This window comes from Podarcis tiliguerta (genome assembly GCF_965153285.1).
Source record: "Podarcis tiliguerta genome assembly, chromosome: 1".
NCBI classification, from domain to species: Eukaryota; Metazoa; Chordata; class Lepidosauria; order Squamata; family Lacertidae; genus Podarcis; species Podarcis tiliguerta.
Window position 1 is genome coordinate 60,283,188 of NC_139534.1, and position 23,576 is coordinate 60,306,763.

The 23,576-nt window shown below is 42.7% G+C and overlaps 1 long non-coding RNA gene across 1 annotated transcript; it reads right to left on the reverse strand.

Moving 5' to 3' along the window:
- Positions 1-828: 828 nt before the first annotated feature.
- On the reverse strand, positions 829-10,883 carry LOC310684302. The gene is made up of 3 exons (XR_014514732.1): positions 10,740-10,883; positions 7,949-8,013; positions 829-6,406 (listed from the first exon to the last, which is right to left on the reverse strand). It is a non-coding gene; the product is annotated as an uncharacterized lncRNA (long non-coding RNA).
- Positions 10,884-23,576: the final 12,693 nt, after the last annotated feature.

The window sequence follows — 23,576 nt, forward strand, 5'->3', positions numbered from 1 at the left end:
CTGTCCTGAGACTAGCTCACATTATACATGGCCAGCTTTGTTGCTCTCATGGTTTATAGGAGGATGTCAGCTGTTAATCCTCCGCCTTTGTCTCTTTTCCGTCTCCTAGAGCTCTTTGGTGCTGACTCTGCCATTGCTGCAGCACCCGGTATAAATGCTTCTGATGCAAAAGGTTCATTTTCCTCTTTTGTATCTGCCCTGTTTGGTGGAATGGCAATTCCAGGAAAGCCCGCAGGCAATTATGTTAAATTGAGAGCTATATGGTAGTTATGCTGGTTCTACTTCCCAATAAATACAGGAAATGAGGCATTGCCTTTATTTGACCACCTCTTCTTCAAAATGCTAAATATTACATCCCTGGGTAGTGTGTGCATGTTTATCAAAATGACAGGGCATCACTGCAGAATGGTGGCAGTGGAAGACCTTTGCTAGTATTTAGCGTTTTTATTGTTGTTAGCCGCTCTGAGCCCCGCTTTGGCTGGGGAGGGCGGGATATAAATAAAATTATTATTATTATTATTATTATTATTATTATTATTATTATTTATTGTATTTGTAAAAGGCTCGATAAAGATCTCCACTTTAGGAGCATAGGGTGTAAAGCATTGAGTCTCTAAAGAGGTTTAAAAGTTTGTAAAGTTTATCATGAAGGAGTGTGTTTGGTTGCTCATAAACAGTGATGTCATCAGTAGTAGATGCCCACCACAGGCTATTTGGTTTATTGATGGATGCTGTTTGATGTTCCACAACAGAAAGTTCACTGGGCAACTTACAATAAGTAAGTATGGGGGGGGGGAATGAAATAAGACAATAAATTGTGAACTCAAAGACACAAATACAAGAAATTCATTTTACCCATAAATTTAAAACACATAGATTTGAACAGCGAACCGTCCAGACTACATACATACTATTTAAAAGTCTTTCATGAACCATAAGGTTTTCACCTGCTGCCAAAATAGGATGTTCCATAACTGAGAGCTTATCCACATTTCTCTTTCTTTTGCACTTTCCACACTTTCTATTTCTGGGAAAGATATCTCATCTACTGCAACATACGAGGAACAGCATTGCGTTAATTGTGTAATAGCATTGTTACCTGGGGGAACTTGTGAATTTTGGTAGCCCATGTACCTATTGCGCTTGGGAGCATAGTGCATCAGATTTTCAAGAAAAGCTCAGCTCTGCTTAATGATCTTAAATCAGTACCGAGATTTTCAAGATATTGCACTGCGTTGGATATAAAACCTTTCTGAAAGGCTGGCCATCCATAAACACAATCCTGCTGTGGATCCTGGGATTGCAGACATGCTTACAAGACATGGCAGCTGTTGCAGAATTTTTGCAGAAATTGTTTATTGCTGCCAAAGTGCTTGGGGCAGACCATTTTTATTTTTGTTTCTGCACAAACAAATCACCTTTTACATTTCCCAGGCCTCTGCAATTACCTCACTCTGGCCCCACAATAAGCACCTCCACAACACTTTATGAAATATAAATACCCCGATTTCCTAGCACAGGAGGCAGTCGCTGGAAGAGAACCAAGACGATCTGTTTACTGCAAAAATAGCAATCAGCATTGTGCATCTTTAAGTGTGTTTGTTCCTAGGAATAGGAAAACAAGTGACCTCCAGATCAATCCAATTAAGTAGCCCATTTTCTATGAAGTAACAATCAAATTAAAAGCAGCTGCTTCTTGCATTACACACCATCTCAACTGCATTAAAAGGTTTGCTTGTTTACTTCTAGGAAGCATGCTCAAATTGCCTTTCCGCCCACTAAAAAACACGCACGCATAGGAACAAAAATGCATTTTTCTGCATCACTTGTGGCAGCATGCTAAGGCACAGCAGCTGTTGCCAGTCAGGAAGATCAATTAGGCAGAACCTGCCCCACCCCCTGCCCCCAATCTGTCTCTAGCGACTCCTAACATGTCTGTACCACTGCAAAGCCAGACCCCATCTAGCCTGATGTTTGGTGTTTCAGGTTTATTGGGCAATATACTCCACACACAAAGGTGCTCTCCATACTGGCTCCTGCCCTCAAGGCCACACACAATTTTTATGTTAAAAAAAAGAGAGAGGTGAGAAACCTATTGTGTGTTTACATACCCTGGGGAAGAAGAAGAAAGGTTGTGCAAGAAGAATTGCAATGGTGCCTGGGAACTTTGCCCACTGAGCACATCACACATTAATCTACATCTAAGTCCAATTTACATCATGCTGCCTTTTTGCCAAGACTGGCCCTCTAGGTAGCTTACCTTGAAGTCCTAAAAACTTTAACAATAAAATGAATCAGCCACACACACACCAGGCTTTCAAAATTAACATGCTCAAAAACTGACTAATAGCATCAACACAGAAGAACACCTTAGTAAGCAAATTTTTGAAAGCTATAAAAATCTGGTGGAAAATATAAGGTTTGGAAAAGCTCTGGAGCTACGTTAATGCTGGATTCACCGATGAAAAAGCTCTGTTCCAGAACATTCCAGCAGTAGAGGCATCTGAAGCAGTGCCTCTGCAACAGATCTTGGCACCCTGGCGATTGTGTCTGTGCGTTTCATATGTGGAAAAAACCTCCCTCAGGTCCAGGCTTCCTCCAGATGTTTTGAGACTACAGTTCCCATCATCCCTGACCACTGGTCCTGCTAGCTAGGGATCATGGGAGTTGTAGGCCAAAAACATCTGGAGACCCGAGGTTGAGGAAGCCTGCTCAGGTCAGTTGGAACTTTTTAATGTAAACCAGTACCTTGAAACTGACCTGGAGAACAACTGGTAAATAGTGCAGATGAAAAATAATTGGTGTTACATGCACTCTTGAGTCTGGCAGAATTAGCCTGTTTTAAATATACTGTAAATGGGCAACTTCAATGCCAGAAACTGAACTGGGAGAAGGAGCACCAGCTTGCAAATTTGTTTCTTTGAGTGTCAAGTGTTGGACCCATTGACTGTGTTACCCTTGCCACAACCACCATTTGTGTGCCCTAAATGAATAAATCAGATTTCACAAGAAGGTATTGCAATGCCTACCTCTGGTTTTGTATGGAATAACGAAGGAGAAAATATCTGATTTGCATATTCTGATTTGCCAAAGTGTGGTTTGCTGTAAAGGGAACTTGATAGTTTTGTTACATAAGTCAGCTTCATGACGCTAAGCAATTTGCACAGTGCTGGGAGCTGAACTGGTGGGTGGGCATGGTGTCTCACCTCCGCCAAGAGATGCCAGAGAAGCCCTTTGAAAATGGAGTTGTCCCCAAAGGTCTGGTCACAAACACATTTGATAACTGAATTCCCACCATGTCCCTTCCAGGACAACCAGCAAATGCATAAGATGTGAACACCGTTACAATGTTCAGAAGCAGAAAATTTGGCAGAAATGAAATGTTTGACTTCCTTAAGGATAAGGAGGACATGGGGGACAGAACCAGGTTTAGTGAGAGCTTGAAACATTATGCCTTCTCATTTTGTCTGATTGCCAGCTGGCAGCTGTGAGATCTGTTTAAAGTTCCAAAAGAGAGAGAAAGAGCGCAGATGCTGTGCCTTCCATTCAGGCTTAACAATCAGGATGAAGGTTTTGTCTCATAACAGGTGGAAGAACAGGCCTGAAAGCTTTGTTGCTTTGGATCTTCTGATGCAGGAAAGGGGAACATGTGGCCCACCAGATGCTGTTGGACTCCAACTCCCATCAGTCCCAGTCAGCGTGGTCAATGTTCAGGGATGGTGGCCGTTGTAGTTCTACAACATCCAGAGGTTCTGGACCCTGTAAAGCTGTGATCTCTGGGTTTGGCAACCCTCACCTTCTGGTATTTTATACTACAGGCAACAACTGTTTTAGGCACGTCTGATATGTCAGCGACTGCAAACACGTGCATTGCGCCAACCCCAAAAGTGAGCCAAAAACGTCACAACACTGTGTGGGGTATTTGCAGCCTTTATCAATGGTGTTTCAAATATACATGATTTCACTTGAATGCATGGTGCCTTGGAACGTAACCCCCGTGTAAACTGGGAGTTTCCTGTATGTTGTACTTTAAATGTTTGGCAATGCTACATTTACTTACATTGGGATCTATTGAGTGCTGCTTCTTTTTCCTTTGGCAGCAGCTGCTGGAGGTGAGACACCTCTTAGTACTTTTGGATCACGTGGCCCCAGCCATTCCAAAGGATGAGCTGCCATCTGCCTTTCATTCTCCTACAAGCATTTAGGGGATGTGGGGCTCAACTCGCTTTTAAAGTAGCATCTCCTAACGAATCAGTCAATGACATGACTTTTCCGATGCGGCTCCTTTTAGGTACGCATTTGTTTCGAGTAAGCTCTTGAGTATGGCCGAGTCCTTTTTATATTGAAATCCACGATCCTCGATAACATTTTATTATGAGGTTTGCTATTTTTGGTACCACTGTTACTTTGTCATGAGCAAAGCACATAACATTTCATGATATGAAATCATTATGGGTACTGCCGAGTTCATTACTAGGGCATCTCACTGTATTAAGAATGAATCAATAGCACATACTAATATGGCAGCGTGATACCGAGCTGGAGTTATGAATAGCGCATCTAGAAATAGACAAGAGTATTCTCTGGGCCTTTGTCTACTCCTCTTCCATTATCTTGTACAAGTGTTTTCTCCCAGGTGATGGGATGGGTTTAGAAGGTGCTCTAATGATTTTGTTTAAAGTTGTATGGGCATCATAATGTTGTTTTTCTTTCTTGAAGTTTGGAAAAAAGATGTCTTTAAGGTCAGGCCTTGCACTCTGCAAATGCCTTCTATGCATCCTTCATTGATTTGTGCATATTTTAGAGGCCATGCTATATGCAAGAATTCACTGGAAGTTCCTTGGAGGAAGACCATTATTTGGTTGCTTGTTTATTTCCTTATCACATTTTTTATCCCACCCAACAACAAAGCACAAACAATAAAATCAGCACACACATTCTTGCCCCAAAATCAAATCACAATAAAATGCAATGTGGAACTTTCCTTGTGCTTGGTCTGGAAACTGCAGTTGTGTAGAATGCCACAGCACAACTGCTGACAGGAGTGAGAACGTCTCAGCATATTACATCCTTGCTCAAGGATGTGACCTGGTTGCCAATTTGTTACTGGGCCAAATTCAGGGTGCTTCTGTTAGTATATAAAGCTCTCAACAGTTTGAAGCCAGTTTACTTGATGGATCACATTACCCCACATAAGCCCACTATGGCTGCTCCAATCTGCAAAACTGTCACATACAGTTCATTCTGCACTTGCAATAAATAGGTATTTTACGGTGGGAGCACCTATTGTCTAAAACACCCTGTTGCTGTGCTGTTATTGACACCTGCTAAAAGACTTGACATGTAATTTTGTTATGTACATTTGTGTGTGTGTGTGTGTTTTAATCTGGTCATTGAAACTATATTTTGATAATTTTGTGCCTGTTTTAAAGTCTGTTCTTGTTGCTATTTTTAATTGATTATTTAAACAATTTTATGTAAACTACTTAGAGATTTAAAATAAAATGGTATATGCATAAGCAGTAGGAAAATTTGCACTCCCCCAGTCCTTCTCCTCATGTAGGTCCTCTATCCCTCTAACGTGTGCTGTTACCAGCTTAAAATGAATTTGCAGTTCAGTCTCATCCAAGACAGACTGGAAGTGCCTAGCCACCTTGCCCATGCAAGGGACATTTTACGGCTACCTGATAGTTGATGCAAACCTCTGTGTCCAAGGGGAACTTCAGAAGCAGCCTCGCAGCTGCCTCCTTCAAGTTGATTCATAAATGGAGCCCATCCATTTATCTACCACAAGCATTCTAGACCCTTCAGGTCTGAACTGTCAACTTCAGGTAGGAAGCTGAATGCCCATTATAACAAAGCCCAGATCAGGAATTGTACTTTTGGGGGGACACATTGCCCAAACAGCTCAATAGATTGGATAAGTCCACTTACCTTAAACACGGTGTTGCAGCCTGACCACGGCCCCATGTCAGCAATCCACCAGCTGGCTGGGAAGAACTGCAGACCTGCCTGCGAATTGACCAATGGCAGGAGGGCCTGGGTCTGGGGCAGGCCCAACTGGGCAACTGGCATCACTTGTGTCCACCCCCCCAGGGAATAAATTGACGCTGACACAACACTCCTCCCTGGTTTTTCCATCACATCTCCCAAACTCCAACCCTTTTTGCAAATTCTTCTTCTGTCATGCTACGACCTTGCTATGGACATTGTCGGCTGCCATATTCAGGGCCAAGCAGGAATTTTTCCACTTGGCAAATTGGGTTTTCACCTACTTCACAGCAATCATCACAACTTTGTGAGGTTAGGCATTGAGTAAACCTTGGTCTTGGTTGGAGGAGAGGCTGTAGCCTGGGCCTGTCACTTCTTGGTTAAGTGTATCCCATTAAAGGGGTCTGTTCCCTGCCTTGAGATGGAAGCACAGGCATACTTAGGGTCAGTATCAGCGCCCACAGCAAACAGCTGCATCGCCGCCACCCCCCAAATCACTTTACTGTAATAGCCACTTTATAAATTACTACGTTTTACATGACCCAAGTACTCAAAGCACCCAGAGTGAGGGCAAGGCGAGGAGGGAGCGTGGAAAAAAGCACACTTTTTGCCACAGTGCAAGAATGGCAGGAACTCGCCATGACACACATATACCGGTACTTCATAAACTCCACAGGTTGATAGGTAATTTTTGTGCCCCCATCCCAGACCCCTAGGTATTCCTCTAGATGCCAGGACTGAATGCAAAGCCCTTTCCTTTGTTCCTATTCACACTGGGAGGTTGGGTTTTTACCGTCCTTAGCCTGAGTTTTGGCTTGTGCGGGGGAAAAGTTGTACAAGAATGTAATATTGGGTGTGATGATGAAGATGGGAGAGGTCTGGGACTGTGGCTGTGCTTAATGTCTAGAAAAAATGATTTGGGCGCTTACTTCTGTTGATAAATACCAGTGTCTTATCTAAAAAGTCCTGTTCTCTAGTCTTTGATGCATGGCCATGGGGACCAAGTAACGGTAATTATTCAGGGATGAAGAAATGCATCCAGATGTTCTCAGTGACATCGATTCTGGGATTTGACCCTGAGCCTGAAAGAGATGCTGAGGCTGAGCGCTGGTGAGCCCTGGCACCAAAAGGCCGAAACTAGGCCCTATGCTTCTAGTTTGATAAGAATCTCCTCTGGGCTCTCAAGTGCACCCACCCCCAGCTGGCTGTTGCCCATCCTCAGTTCATGCGAATGGTGTCCAAGTTAGGGGATTCGTCTTCCTCTTTAAGTGACAGCCCAGAGTCCTGCTCCTTCTTCTCTCCTCTCTTGTTGTAAACAATGCAGCGGATAAAAGTGTAATAAGAACCCTAAAAGTGCTCCTTCAGTGGAACAGATTGCTTGTGTGAATGCTGCCTAATCAGTGTGTGAAGCCCCTCTCCTTAACTGAGCCCTTGCGACATCAGCATGAGGCCATACCCATTTCACAGGCAATACCCCCAAATGGAGCTGGCTAAATGGAACAATCCCCGAGATGCAGGGGGAAAGCATTATTACCGGTATACTTTATTTTTCAGCCTATGGAATCTCAGTGGGCTGCTGCGTCCAATAATTATTCTTTTTCACCCATGCTATTAACTTTTAAGTGGCATTCTCCACTGAAATTAATGGTATGTAGAGCTTACGGACACATTCAGAACACTTTATTTTGCTCTGAAATGTGTTGCTGTGTGCGTTGAAACATTACTATTTCCAGCTGATATTATGGCTTTAAAAAACACAAAAACAAACACCCCCAACTTATCTTTCCTACTCAATTTTTTTCTTCTTACGTTTCAATTGCATTTTCTACCAGCCATAATGTCAATAGCATAAGTAAACAAAACTCCATGATTATTTCTCCCTCTCTCCCCAGCCCTCCCTCAAATAACAACAATCCAATCCTAGAAGTTAATTATGATCGTCCAGGAAATTACGCACCATGGAGAAGGGTATCCATTTATCAAGGTTGCATTTACCAGCGACTGGTGGTATGTTTTTTTTCTCTGACTCAGCTGACAAGAAGAAAAAATAAAGTTAGTGATGGCCCAAGCCTTGGGCCATTTCTGGTAATAATGTGAAGCGCTCAAGCCATTATTAGCTTAATGGTTTAATTTAATAGATCATTCCTGGAGGTAGGCTTTATAGTGCAAACAGTTAGAAAAAGCAAAGTTAATAATAGCTTGAACTGCACAGATCTTTATATGGGAATTGGCCTTCAGCACTAATTATGTTTTGCTTTTCAAATTTTAAGCAACACCTCTTGCTCGATTATTTCAGGTCCCCAGCTTGGATGCTTGGTGTTTCATTATCGTTTGTTATGCTCTGGAATGTATTATGGGAGCACTGAGCTGCAAACCCCTCTGGTTTGAATTTACCTGCTTCCAAATTATGTTTAGGAACGTAGCTCCAACACCGTGTAATAGCAGTGAAGAAACAAAACTCCTGCTAAAATCATTACGGTGCACTTATGACTTGTTCACACGCTGCAGGGAAATGCAAAAGAAGGGATTTCAGCAGGTCTGGCTCACATGGCACCCCCTCTTCTATGCAACTGTTAAACATGCCAGAGCCCTGACCCCTTTACATCCTATGGCCAAACCCCAAATGCCAGGTTTCACCCCACTCCTCCCCTTGAACAGGTTCAGGGTTATTGCTGCAGGTGGCTAGCTAGTTCAGCACTTGCTGCTCCCAGTACGGCTGCTATGGAGCGCCTGTTCCAGTCTGCAACCGCCTTGGATGAGATCAACCAACATCTGCAAAAAAAAGCTTCCGGCAGACACTTCCTTGGTGGAGCCATAGGAAGGATTAATGCAGAGATGTTGGGTTTGCTGAGTAGAGTCAGTTGCCCACAGAAATATGAACAGGGTGCTGGCTATGGGCTCTGTTCTGCAGGAAGTGGATGAGTAAGAAGGACTTGATGCGAAGAACAATCCCCCTGAAACCTAACCTGGGCTGGATCTAGACACATCAAAAATGGGTTTCAGGAAAACGTGTTGTAAACTTCATTATGGGAAATCTCGTTGGCAAAAGACTCCACAGAGCCATATGGTGGTGTCACAGTGTTATAATGCATACAAAACACTTTTTCTTTACTAATGTAGCTGAATCCCCAGGCCTGTTATGTTGGTAGACTAGGAGCAACATTTGAGAGGACTTTAAGAATGGTGGTGGCGGTGGCAGTAGCAACAAACACAACCATTATTCTGGGCACTCCCCCCCCCCACCTGCCCCAGCTGGGATGCTTCATGGTTATATTGTGTGTGACTTGTCTGCCTAGTCTGTAGTAAAAGCTGCCCTTCCTTCTCTGGGTTTGGTTCCCTCCATAGTCAAGTGGGAATTAGTTGGAGTCTTAGACCACATTCACAGCATACATGTAAAGCACTATGAACCCACTTTAAACAGTCATGGCTTCACCCAAAGAATTCTGGGAGCTGTAGTTTGATAAAGGACTCAAGAGCCCCTATTCCCCTACACAGCATTTCCTGTGAAAAGGGATTGATTGTTAGCACTCTATGGGAGTTGTAGGTCTCGGAGGGGAACAATGGCTCCTAAAAACTCACTACTGTTCACAAACTACAGCTCCCATTATTATTGGGGGGAAAGCTATGACTGCTTAATGTGGCATCATAGTACTTTAAATATTTGGTGTGAATGTGGCCTTAGTCTTGCCTGTGTAGCAAGCCTTACTTGCTATGCTGAGTTGTTCATCTGTTGTTCACAAATAAATATAGCTATTGAAGTTTTCCTGACTTCTGCTTCTTCCTGATATTAGAGGCTGACCCACTGGAGTTTCCTCACACAGTGAGTATCCTTCCCAAGCCCACAGGATGTGGGTCATCGGAATCCATTTCAACAGTTTATATACCACTCATTTCTAAGTGGTTTACAATGGGGTTACACAAGATTAAACTGGTTAAATTAACCATAAAATGGGAAAAAAATAAATGCCAAAATTTCAACAGGGAGGGAGCCCATCTGATCTCAGCCAGGAGGGATTTTGCAGAACTGGGCCCACAATATTGAGCCTGGCAGATGCAAGCCATGCATTCCTCAAAAGCACAGCTTTAGCACCCGCACAGAAACATACCCAGAACTGGCTGAGTGGTGGTGCAAAATCAGCATTGCATGATCTAGCAGAGGGTTCATGTGGCCAAATGCTGACCAGTTGTGCGCATTCAGCGTTGCCTCCCCCTTCCTTTCCTTCCCCTTCTCCCATGTCTTTAATAGCATCCCCAGAAAGTTTCTCTCTGGTTGTGGGAGAGAGTTAGTGGAGAAAGCTAAACCAGATTTATGATGACAGGCCAACTCTCGGTTGAAAGGTGCTCGAGAAAAAGAAGATTAGCATTCATATGTGAGCTGACCCTGACACAACATCAGAGGCGTTGGTGTGCAGGCTGGAAGTGAGGAGCTACAGTCTTCCCTGGGTGCTGCAAATTCAAGCTGCCACTCCTGTTGCTTTCCTGAGTAAACAACTAGAAGAACTGATTTGGAGGCTGCAAAACGACCCCTGAAGCCTGCAAGGGGGTTGTTGGCTGTTGTGTCAAGGTGACTGATAATGCAATAAAAAGGATCCTGGGGAAAGACCCTGGAAGGATGTCTAGAGCAGCTAGAGCAGTCTTTCAGGACTGGGAGAACGTAGCACCTGAAGTTTATAGAGGGTAACAGGCATGGATAAACAAGTGCAGGGGGAGGGGGATAAGGTTAGTTTACTTACTTATGTGAGGGGAACCATTAAGTTTTCTGCTTGCAGGTTAAGGAAGTGTGGCACAGGTGAAGGCATTCTTCCTCTCTCTCTGAAGTGACTCTCTGATACCAGAAGTAAGCTGGGGTGCTGAAAATTTGGTTGTAGCAGAAGGTGCAGTGAAGAAAGACAGGGGGGGTTAGGGGGTTGTATTTCCTCCTCCTTTATATTTGGAACAGGGGAGACACATGGCTAAAATGCACAACAGCCCTCTGTCACATCTTCTTAGGCTACGCACAGTAAACAAAAAACAGAAAGAAAGAAAATCCTTCAGTCTTGAATGTGGTATGTCAGCTACGAGGCGTTCCTCTCACATGCCCCGGAATACATCTGTACATATTTTCTCTTTCAAATGTAGAGTCGATGCAAATGTATGAAGTGCCACAGGTGGCTTAGAAACTACTGTTTGATTTCAGAGATGACAAGAGCGGGTTGTTGTTGTCCAGGAGTCCAGCAATCAGCAGAGGTCCTAGAGAATGTAGCAGAGGTGGCCAAGGTCAGATTTATTCTTGATCGTGGAATGCAGTTGGCAAATAAATTCTGAAGCAGTTATGAAGAGCCCTGCTGCAGCCAGTAGCCATCAATAGCCTTGTCCACCATGTATGTGCCTAATCCCCTTTTAAAGCCATAGAAGTTGGTGGTCATCACACCTAGCAGAAGCACAGTCCATAGTTTATCTATGCACTGTGTGAAGAAGCCCTTCCTTTTGTCTGTCCTGGATTTCTCAGGCTTCAACTTCACTGGATATCCTTGGGTTCTACTATTACAAGAAAGGGAGGAAACATTCACCCACTTTCTCCAGAATATACATAATTGTATATAGTTTTATCAAGTCCACCCTCATTTGCCTTGTTGGTCTTGCGTTGGACATCTGCTTGCCTTTACCTTAAACTAAAAAGCCCTAACTGTTGTAACCTTAGTTCCATTAATGGTTTTTCATTGCTAAGAATAAATAGTTGGGAGCCACACAGGAGCTGCATGTGATTTTTTTGCAAATGTACACATGTGGTGTCCAGGTACAATCTTGTGCAATGCCCTTAGCTAAATAGAAAAAACAACGGAAGCAATTTGTCTGCTCTGGATACTGAAACAGCAGACATAGATCCTTGGCAAAGCAGATGTAAAGAGCTCCAGTAAACCTCCCATTTGGAGTGTGCAATTTTAGACACACTGGAAGAAGTTTATGTTGGGAAATTACTTATCAAAATCAGGCTCTTTTATGGTCATTCACCCAAATTTACTAATTCATTTTCTTTTGTAACTTTCCCCCTTTTTTTTAAAGGAAGACCCTCTACTATTTCCATTCCCAGAAAGCAGATGTTTATGAACTTATACCATTTGCTTTTTTTCCAAAAGTAAAAGCTGGCTAGTTTATTACAGCACTTGCTCTTGCATTTGGGGTGTGGTTTTAGGGATAAACGCGGGATTTCCTTGCATATATATATCTCTAATTCAGCTTTTAGAAAGCATTATGATGATACTCAGTGCTGGCAGGAGCGGGTGCAATGAAAATGGGTCAGGCAGTGGAAATCTGTGAGCTGCTGGCTGAGGCAGAGGGAGGAGGACCGCGACTTTTCCGGGATACTGCTGCATGGAGTAGAGTAGATGTTACAAAAGGAGGCTTCTGATTGGTTGTTCAAGGCTTCCCTTCTTTATTATTGCTGGAGGTGAGGGGTGCCATATTCTTTCCCTCTGGTGGCTACATAGTTTTAAACCATGGGTAGGCAAACTAAGACCCAGGGGCCGGATCTGGCCCTATCACCTGCTAAATCCAGGCTGCAGGCGGTCCGGGAAACAGCGTGTTTTACATGAGTAGAATGTGTCCTTTTATTTAAAATGCATCTCTTGATTCTTTGTGGGGCATAGGAATTCGTTCATTTCCCCCCAAAAAATATAGTCCGGCCCCCCACAAGGTCTGAGGGACAGTGGACCGGCCCCCTGCTGAAAAAGTTTGCTGACCCCTGTTTTAAACCCACAAGAGCCAGCAAGGTAGGAGTACAAAGGGAAGCATGGACTTCATGTGAGTGGGTTAGGAAGTCCAAGTAGGGCCCCCAGCAGAGAGGAAGGGCAAACGAAACTGATGGACTATGCGGTGGTGGTGAAAATGACTGGGAAGATCAGAAACCAGGAAGGACAGACTTTTAATAAGGAATGGGGGAAATTTATAATGTACCTTAGAGACCACCTTAAACAGGTGAGCTCCTTAGCAGGATTTAAATAACACTTGTAATGTAACAAGAATTAGGAGTACATGGGATTTATTTATTTTTAATTGAGTGATTTAAAATATGCAGCAGAAAAGGATTAGTGACAGAACCCATGGAGATGTGGGGGGAAGTCCAGAGATTTGATTGAGTCTTTGTTTATTTTTTTTATTTACGGTTTGGGTGTAAATTTTAATTTGTAAAATTAAATAAAAATAAATAATACTGTAAAGAAGTCCACGTGGGGCCAACAATCCTTTATCTCCGTATCTGTGCCTTTACTGCACAAAATTGCCATTATGGGGCTCCCAGTTCAGACTGGGATCCTAGCAAAGGGTAGGTAGGCTTTTATCCCTGTAGCCCTCCTACAGTTTCCATTCTCCCTGATCATTGGCTATGCTGGCTGGGGCTGAGGGGAGCTGGGGTCCAACCATATATGGAAGGCCACAACTTACCTATCCCTGCTTTAACCCTTTCCCCGCTGCTGTGGTCTCCAGCAATTTGTATAGGAAAAAGAAGTCCAACTGAAGCAAATGGGAGGGTTCCCCCTACCCAATGCAAATTGCTATTGTGAACCCCCACCTCAAAATTGGGACCACACTGGGGGACAAATGGTTAAAGCCCCCTACCCCCTGCTAGGGTCCTGAGTTAGATGTCCCCCGCCATACTGGCCATTTTTGTTTTTAAAAAGCAGCACTGCATCTAAGAGCACAAATATGGAGCTAATGTGCCATATAGTAAAGTCCCATAATTGGAGCTCCCCATTTCTCTCTCTCTCTTAAAAAGCATCTTGGACAAGATTTTGGTTAGGGCTGCAATACCAGGGAAGAGGGTCTAACCCTTTGTCCCCATGATACAGTCCGTCCATCAGATCACCCACCCAATGCTGCTATTATAGGCGTTTTGTGGGGCATTTAGGATCAGGATCATGGCTCAGGGATAAATGGTAGCTCTGATTCAAACTGCCTCCCACTTTGCAGAAAAGCAAGGGGAAATCAAATCACCAAACGTCCATGTAATGTCTAATCTTAAAAAAAATTATATTGATTTCCTAACTTCAGATCACAATTACAAATTCAGGTGCTCAAAGTAAATTCAGCAAAAACTGTACACGTTTCTTCCCACATACTTTTTAAGGCATAAACATAGTAAACGGCATCTTCCTTCTCCGTTGACCAAATAATGTCTAATTTGACCTTTAGTCCTGAAGTAAGTCCAAAAGTGAAAATGAATTGAAAATCAATTTCCTTTCTCCCATGTAATTATTTGCCACAGGGTAAGTCTAAGTAATGATCTGTGGCTTGCTCGAAACCTTTTTGACCCTCTAGTCACTTGTCCAGTGGCTGCAGGGAATTGAAACAGAATTGCTTGATAATTTGCCCAAAATACATGTATCTGAAATGAGCTATGGGTGTTACTGGCAATTATTGTGGCAAGAGTCTACTTTCAACTATACAATCTCCTCCCTGGAATCAAATATGAGAAAATTCCAGAGTGTATGGACTTTATATAGAAAAGATACATACTCCCACATAGACTATATCTGTGCCACTTAATATATAAAGTATCTCTAAGCAGGGCACAGCAAATTTTAAAAACGTGGATATTATAAAAATAGATAATAAAACCATCAATGCAAATGTCAACCAGTACAATACTAATAAACCATAACAGATGGTAACCCCTTATTCTTCTCACACATCTCCCCACTCAGCACCTCTCAGCCTCCTAGCTCTCACTTGTGGCCTAAGGAAACTCACAGGTCATCCCAAAATATCTCACAACAAAGAACCTGATGGCCTCACCCTAGTCTCTCACTCCAGGGCAGGTGTGCGGAACCCTTGGTCCTCTGGATGTTGGTGCACTGCAACTCCCATCATCCCTGGTCATTTGCTATGCTTGCTAGTTCTGATGGGAGTTGTAGTTTACCAACATATGGAGGACCAAGGGTCAGGCACCAAGGTATGATGGAGCGGCTCCAGACTGCCACAGTTGGGCCCTGTTCAGCAATCAAGCAGCAGCACTCCACATAACTGGTTCCAGGCCACAGCAGGCTAAGTTGGTTTTCCACAGGAGGCCAAATGATGACAAATAGGACTCCCTCCACTCACAGTTCTTTCACTGGCCTCTGCACATCATAATGCTGCTGGGAGTTGTGAAATACAAATTGAGGTCAAATGCCCTGGCCAGAAAATATTTGTCGGCAGTGTACATAGCAGATATCTACTGGTGGCTGGATATGTTGTGACATTGTCATGGAGAATTATTGTAAGCGATGAAGGAACCAGCTAGACCTTCTGCTCTTCAAAAGAAGGCCTGTGAGGACTCTGTGATATATGTTTTAACCATCATGGAGATTGTGAAAGTGAGCTCCAGTTTGTTGTCCAATGTGGCAAAGTAAAGGTAGGGTTGCTTAATCAGGACTATGATGCTCTATCAAGCCTAGGGAGATTGTACCATAGTAACCTTAAGCACTGTGATTGTGAAAAGAAAGTTTGGTACACATTAGAATTCTGAATGATGGTGCCAAGACAGTCACACTGCATTGTGACCAAGTGACTAGATGGTTTGTGCATATTGTAGAGGATGACAAAGGGAACAGAGTATGTAGTAAGGCAGCTGAGGTCTTTTGGAAAGAGTAACACTATGCCAATGTGGTGGAAGCTGGTTCAGGAAAGGCACACACCTGAGACTAGGAACTGCAGTGGTCTGGAAAGGCTGACTTTGCTTAAGAGAGAAAGAAGAGGGCTGATTTGCATAAGCATAGAACCCAGGTGTGTGTTGTAACTACAAACAGCTCTTTAGTATATTACTCTGGTATATAATATAAAATATGTTTTTAAGAGACCTGTCAGGAAATATTCTGGCACTGCTCCCTCCCCTGCTGGCCTAGTCGTGTGGTTTAGTTGGAATGGGCATGGCTCTTGTTCTGTCTCTCTGGCCTTGTTCACATAAAGCATGAGACCATGATTTATTAAACTATGGCCTAGTGTTATGTACCAGCCCTGCTCAGCAACTTAAGTATGTTTGTTTACTGTTAGCAAACCACAATCTGAAACCATGGTTTGCTTTAATTATGGCTGGGTTAGGTGCAAGCCTATGGTTTGTTTATCTACCCCACTCCAGTCACTTAATCAAGCTACAAAGGCATGAGGGAAGAGCAGCCAGAAAACAAATCATGCTTTGGAGAAACAAGTCATGGTTTGATTGCCTATGAGACAGCTCATGGTTAACTTGTGGGTTTGTTTAGACAAACCATGGCTTATGTGTTATGTGCGAACCAGGCCTATGTATATGTTGGAGTAAGTGGAAGATTGCATGAGTTGCTATGCTTGGCTAATAATCCTCAGATGTTCATGTAGCTGTTCAACTTACAATTGGACACTGCCAAAATATGACAACAGTGTCCTACTGCATGGGACAAACAGAACAGTTTCTACAAAAAAGAAAAAAGAAAAGAAAAGACACATATCTGGTAATACAGAGAAGCCAGTGGAGGAAACATTTCAGCCTCCCAGTCCACTATGACCTTTAGATGTCCATCCTTGAATAAAGTAATTTCATAGGGCATCTGCACTGTGAAACCCTTGAATTACAATACACCAGGCAATTCAGTGCTATAAAATGTGGACCAATTTTTAGTCCACTACATGCATTAACTGGCTTACCAACAACTTTGTTTATTGGTGAATGTTAATGAGGTAATGATCACTGCCTGTACTATTCTTTCTTTCTAAACTCACTGTTTACAATTTCCCCTCCCTCCTCATCCAACCATGTATATCTGTAGCTGCAACTCAGAATAACACTTCATGCAACTGATGAAGTAGACTGTGCTAGTCTTTAAAGTGCCACAAGAAGTTTTCTAGGAAGCTCTAGCTCATATATTTTATCTTATTTCAGATATAGAATTGGTTGTGAAATTAGATTTTCCATTGGATCAGATTTTTAGCTGAAATGCTTTTGGGTATTACTTGGAACTGTGATGTGTTTTTAGGCAAAGACTGGGCATCTGGAAGAGAGCCCTGAAGGCAAGGAGGAGTGTCCCAAAGCCTTTACGAAGCTAGTCACCCACTGGTTAGTATATCTCAGGTCTTCGGGATGCTTGATTGTAAAGAACACACCTGTTTCTAAACCCTCCAAGGTATCTAGGCTAAGAAACTGCGGGAATTTGATTCTTGCCTTTCAGTTGCTGTCGCGTTCTTACACATCTTGTTAGCAGTGGGGTGTTCCCTTGAGCATTTCCCTCATATAATCTAAGCATCTCTTGACCTTCTGTTGACAAGCATCAGGGGATGGGTGGGAGAAGTTCAACATGGTCATTACTGCCTTGCACTTTCCTTGATGCACATCAGAGGGGTGGGAGCAGGTGTCAAAAGGACTGCTTGGATTATATTGCTAATGTCCTCAGGAAAGCACATGTCAGGAGGCAGCCTGGATTGTTTTACAGTGGGTTGCCAACAGCAGGTCAGAGAGCACCTTTAGAGTACAAAGCTTGTAAATCCTAACATGTTACAAGAGATGCTTTATCTAGGTACTGCCATAAGGAGTTGTTTTGTACAGCATTTCTGCAGAAATGGCACTCCTGTTAAGAACTGTATTAGGAATACTTTTTAAAGTTCTTCCTGTGTTCATAGAGGCCATACTGCTCCTGCAACAGCACTGTGAGTTAAGTCTGTCCGTGTGTGTGTGTGTGTGTGTGTGTGTGTTTGTGCGTGCAGTGCTTTTCTCTGAAAAAACGTTTAGGGGTAGTCTCATTTTCCTACACATATTGAAATACTGCCCCTCAATAAAGCCAAACTTAAATTCACAAAATGTTTAGGGGTATGCGTACCCGTGTCCCCCAGAAAAAAGCACTGTATGTATGTATATATTTCCTAAGTCCACCCATCGTTTGTGTTAACTATATCCCTTCAGGTTGCAAGTGGGGGCTCACCTGACTGAACACTTCTAGCTTTCTCCATGGAAGGGTGAATTTCTGTGTATAATACACTTTACTTAGGAGCATTCCGTAATGGAAGCCCCCAGTCGTGATATGAAGTGGGGAAATGTAAGGAAACAGATTTACCTTTTCAGCTGCTGTATGTAGATAACTAGCATCTAAATATTAAGAAGTGTGAGGCAGCAGCTGTGAGCAGAAGATATATATAATATATCATAAGACTCAGAATCTCGGGGCCGTGTGTTTAAGCCCCACGTTGGATGAAAGAGCTCTGCACTGCAAGGGTTGGACTAGCTTATCCTCATGGTCCTTTCCAGCTATGATTCTATATGAAATGTGAGCAGGAAAGCACACTGTAAAATGGAATCGGGAAAGGGCCTAGTTGCACTACACATAATGGAGGGGGAGACTGAACACCAGGCTGCCATTTCCAACTGCAGCTTTGTAATATTTAATTCTGCGCTAAGTTATCACATTATGGTAAACAGTAATCTGTATTCACCTATTATGCTATGTGGGTGCCTTATCACTGGGCAAGTGTAGCATCTGAAAACACCCCAAGACTGTCTGTCCTAAATATCTGATAACTTTTAATAGATGGGAGAAAGCATAATCATATTTTCCTTATTCAACATGTTGAGAGAGGCACAGGTTTTCAATCAAAAATTCATTTACTCACATCTTTCAACTCTTTTCTAACCACTGTGATATCCAATGAAAATATCTATATTGGTCTTTGAGAAATGATTTATATTTTTTTAAAAAAATAAAATGTATATATGCAGCCCCATACATTTAGGCTCAGCAAATTCTTTTCTTTCTTTGGGGAGTGGGAGAAGAGAGAGTGAGTGAGGGAGAGAGAATGCTCAGCAAATTCTAATTCTGCACTGCAGAAGGCAATGCCTGTCTGTCTTCCAGGAAGAAAAGCAGATCCCATGAAATGCTTGTCATAGTTTCCTTGATATTACAGAGAAGAGTAATATTTTATATAGGCAGCACTCACACACAAAAATGTGGCTGATCAGATAACAAAGAAGGTAGGAAAGACAAGCTTACACTGTGGAATATGCCTGACAAGCAGCTGGAAAATACGTTTGATAAAATATTATCTACTTCATTGTATGTAGGTAATTTCCTGCCCCCATCCCAAACCCATCATTCTCACCCTCACTCCTAAGTTGTAGGTCCTTAAGTTTAAGTGATTTTTTTTTTTTTTAGCTATTGGAACATTAATAAAATGTTATAAATGGAGATGGGCAAAAAGGATCACATTGTAGCAAGACACTCCACTGTCTGCACTGGTTTTCTAATATTTTCTAGGGCTAATTTTTATGCAGATAGCTCATCGGATAGTTCCACGTGTCTGTACTCGCTGGAATTGGCAACACTCAGTTCATGGGCTGCATCAAACCCATGAAGAGGGTTGTTTCCCCACCCAATCATTTCTGCCCTGCTACCACCTCCTCACCATGCTCCTTGAAGAAGCTAAGTGGGAGGCCTTGAGTGGGAAACCCTTCTTTATTTTTTGGCTTTTCTCTTTCTTCTAGTGAGGAGTCTCCTTTTCTCCCTACTGTGCTCTGCTCTCCCTCCTTGCCTTCTCCCAATTCAGTAAGTGGAAAGGGATATGGTGACAAGCAACAACTGTGTGTTGGTAGGCCACATGGGGAATTTTGGTCTCGTCCCAACAACATCCCCCCCCCCCACACCTTGAAATGGCACTCAGATGAAGATGGTTGCTGTGGTTGACTTTGGTCTTCATCAGCTCCCCTTCAGGCATTCCTATGCTTCGCATGAAGGTCTGGAGAAGAATTCTAAGCATGCTTCTTTGACCATGTTTAGAATCCTCCGTTACTGGCAACCCCAATAATGAAGGCTTCCTGATTCCAGGTAGGAGTCTAAGCCCATTCACCTGAATGCATTTATGAATCCCCTTCAGAACTTCGCAAGGAATACAGGCAGGTTTGAAGTGAATGTGGAGCAGCAGGGCTTTCATGCATACCTCCTTCCCACTTTAAGCCTGCAGGCCTGACCAGAAGGCTAGAGTGATTTGCCCAAGGCCATTCAGTCAAGGCACTCAGAGGCATTTCCTGTTGCTGTTTGCCAAGCTATGGAACTCCTTCCCCTGATAGACTGCCAAAACGTTTATCATGCTCTGCACTGGAGCATGATTTCCTTAGTCTGAAAATACTCTTGTGGCTGCTTGACGTGGAAAATGGGATGCACACTGGTAAACTGCATATTGCCTGAAACTTGCAAGAGCTGTACTTGCTCCCCTCTCTGTGCACATACTATAGGACAGGGATGCCAAACCTGTGGTCATTGGACTCCAGCTCCCAACATCCCCAGCCAGCATGGCTAAAGATCAAAGACAGTGGAAGTTGTAGGCCTGACCAACAACATCTGCTCTAGGGAGCCCTGGGTCCCTGTGGAGTGTATGTGCAGTAGAGTAAGGAAAAAGACCCGTTTGGTGGTCATGTGTTACAGGGACTAGAATGAGTGTGCATGATGTACAGATGTGAACCTGCCTTTAGTGGTTATATGAACACATACCTCTTTGCATACACATGAACAGTTAAGTTTCTCCTTTTAAGAGGTAGGTAAAATTTTGGTTAACACAACAGGACTACATTCACTGGATAAAAGATAAGCATCTTCCTATTGAAGCCTATACAGTACTAAAATACAAATCTCTTATAGAGGGGAAATGATTTAATCTGATTTATTTTTTACTGTGTTACATGTGAAAGTAATAGACCACATAGAAGTTGGTAAACAAACAGCTGCAGCACATACCCACTGACAATCTTTGTGTACCTTTAAAAAGAAACCAGGGCACGTCCTCTGCGCTAATTACTTCCAGAGCTTAATTGCCAGAATGGAAGCATTTTTCACTTCCTATTTACATATTTAAAACGAAGAGGGTCAAATTCTCATCTCAGTAGCAAAGAAAGTGTGACTGAACATTTAAGGATCCATCACACTTCATTTCTCAAGTGCATACTATTAAACGTGTTGATTTTACAGTCCTCAAACATAGGTGGAAAAATCCATTTCACCACATGGGGCCCAATTCCCTTCTGTCCATATAAAACTGTTTTAGTTTTATTGACTGCAGGACAGATTTGAATGCCAGTGAAGAGGATGACCTATTGTTGTCAGCTGCTCACTTTCAAAAGCCTCTCTCTGCCTTTTGTTTTCTGCAAATTTGTTTTCTGCATGTGCTCTGATAAATTTTATCTCTTGCCAGGAGGACTCCTTAAGCTTTAGTCTCCCCTCTCCCCCAGCTCCAGAGAAAGCTTGTCGTGGCACATGCCAACGAGGCTAAGGGATCCTTTTTCAGACTACTGTACTTGCTTTCTGTTGTATGGCTTTTTAAAGTTTTCCCCAGGTTTGGGTTGAGAAAATTCCTCCCCCCTCCAATTGCTTATGGCAATAACCAACCTTCACAAATACTCATATTCAATCCCACACCCTTTCTCCATGACTGGACTCTTCTTTCTCTCCCCCTTCCTCCTCTGTATTGCTACAGCTTGCTTCCCACCCCACCACACTCAGCTTGTTATCTCTTTTGCCCACCCTTCGAAATCCTACACTCATCAGCCTAGGGACAAAATGGGTCTGGTAGCCATGACAATAGTTTGCAGTTGCACCAATGGTGCCCTCTTGTGTTGTGTATCTGCATAGGCATGATACCAACCATCTTGGGAAGGTTCAAGCTCTTACTCAGTGATGGCAAAATTACGAGGGACATAGAACTGGGCTGTAAAATGATCAAGGATAAAACCGGCACATCTGCTAGAGTCAGATAATGCAGGGGTGAAACTCATATAAAAGCTTCTTGCTTCATCTGACCCGGCACCCAGAAGCTAACACAACCTTGTTCCCTAAAGACACAACTTTGGATGGGTAACTTATGCACTCCAGAACCATGTAGCCTAAAACAGAATGTTGTTTTTCCAGGCATTTTCCTAGATAATGTGGCAGGCGTACAAAACATAAGCTCTCCAACCAACTGTGAAACACAAATGCCAGAATTAATCACTTAATGCCCTTTGCATTAGGATAAAGTATGTGGTTTAAAATACAACAGAGCACTTTTAAATGAGGAACTGCTGAATGCTGGGGGAAAAAGAAGAGCAATCTCCTGCATCCCAGTAATAAATGAAAAAGGAAGCTTAACTTGTAAAGATTCACAGAACTGATGAGAATAATAATGGCTAGGAGCTTAATAATGTTCCCAGATCGGAGGGGTTTCCAAAAAGGGAAAGCAAATTAATAAAACTCAATTAAAGCAGTCTTGGCAAAAGTGGACCTCTATAAGGAAGACGCTGTGCACAGCTAGCTATCTCAGTAACTAAATAAATATCCATAGTTTGTCTTCTCTACAGTGCTCCTTAACCCCATGTGCAAAAAATTCACTTATTTACTAGGGACCAAACCATGCATGTGGAGAAACAGCAAAATTCTGTCAAAACCTTTTGGGTACCAAGCCCAATGACTATTCTGCAGCATTTATTTATTTATTTATTATATTTATACTCACCTTTGTTCTTCAGAAAAACTGTAAGCAGCATACATGGGATTGGATTGTGTGGTGGTCTCCCATTCACACACTACCCAGACTTCATCAACATTTCTGTGTTGGCGGGACTCTTAATTTCTAGGACTCCAGTGTGCTTTATAGATGCATTTTCTTTCTCAAGCATGCAGGTTGCTTTTATTATTAAATGAAAGACAATGAAAAACAAATGGGTATGAAAAATCTCAGAACAATCTGCACCAGTAATTTCTGAGATGCGTGTGGAAAAGCAGGCCTACTTTCCTGTAACTGTATTTTTTTTTTAATGAAACTAAGGAGACTTTATCAATGGCTTTAGGAGATAGCCTGGCACTGATATGAAGGCAAGATTTCAAATTTACAGTGTTTGTGCAATGGTGGTGAGGTTACAAACTTTGCATCTTGCTAAATAAAAGGAAAGCAAAGTTCCTTTCCTCTGTTTTAACAGCTGTGTCAAAGAGATGATCAGCATCCAAGTATTTATTTTCCAACTTTATGTGCCTAATGAACAGCTGGCTCTGCACTGATTATGGAACATACAAAACAGGTAGAAGCAAAACCTTTTTATTTTGCACAGACAAGAAAACAGGCCTTTCACCTGCCCTGTATTACTGAATCTGCTCACCTCCTCTTTAACTGGAGCTTACACCGCAGTTCTGGAAAATGGACTGCCAGTTTTGCAATGTGACATGCGAGAGAAATGGAAGGAAGAAGATTGTGCCAGCAATATACACTGGTAGCTTAGAAGATGTTCCCTCAGTCTGAATGCAAGAGATTGAGTTTGATGGATAATGCCCCCCCCCCCTTAAACCCACAGACTGGCTTTTCTAAGCAAACAAAATCCATCCTCCATTTTTATTACTTTTTCATATCACAAGTCATGGTACTTGTCACTCAACTGGATCTCACGTCTTTAAGATAACTTCATATAATGTAATAGTGTGGATCAACACCAGAGAGGTTATTTCCACCCCACCCCTAAAATGATAGGAAGTCCAGGAGTGAACAAGTGAAATAGGTTAGCATGCAGTCAGTTCTCTTTAGTTTCTTGTATGAGAGTCTTGATAGAGTAAGAGGAGCACCACAGGATGAGATGAAGGACAATCCTTACAAAATCACAA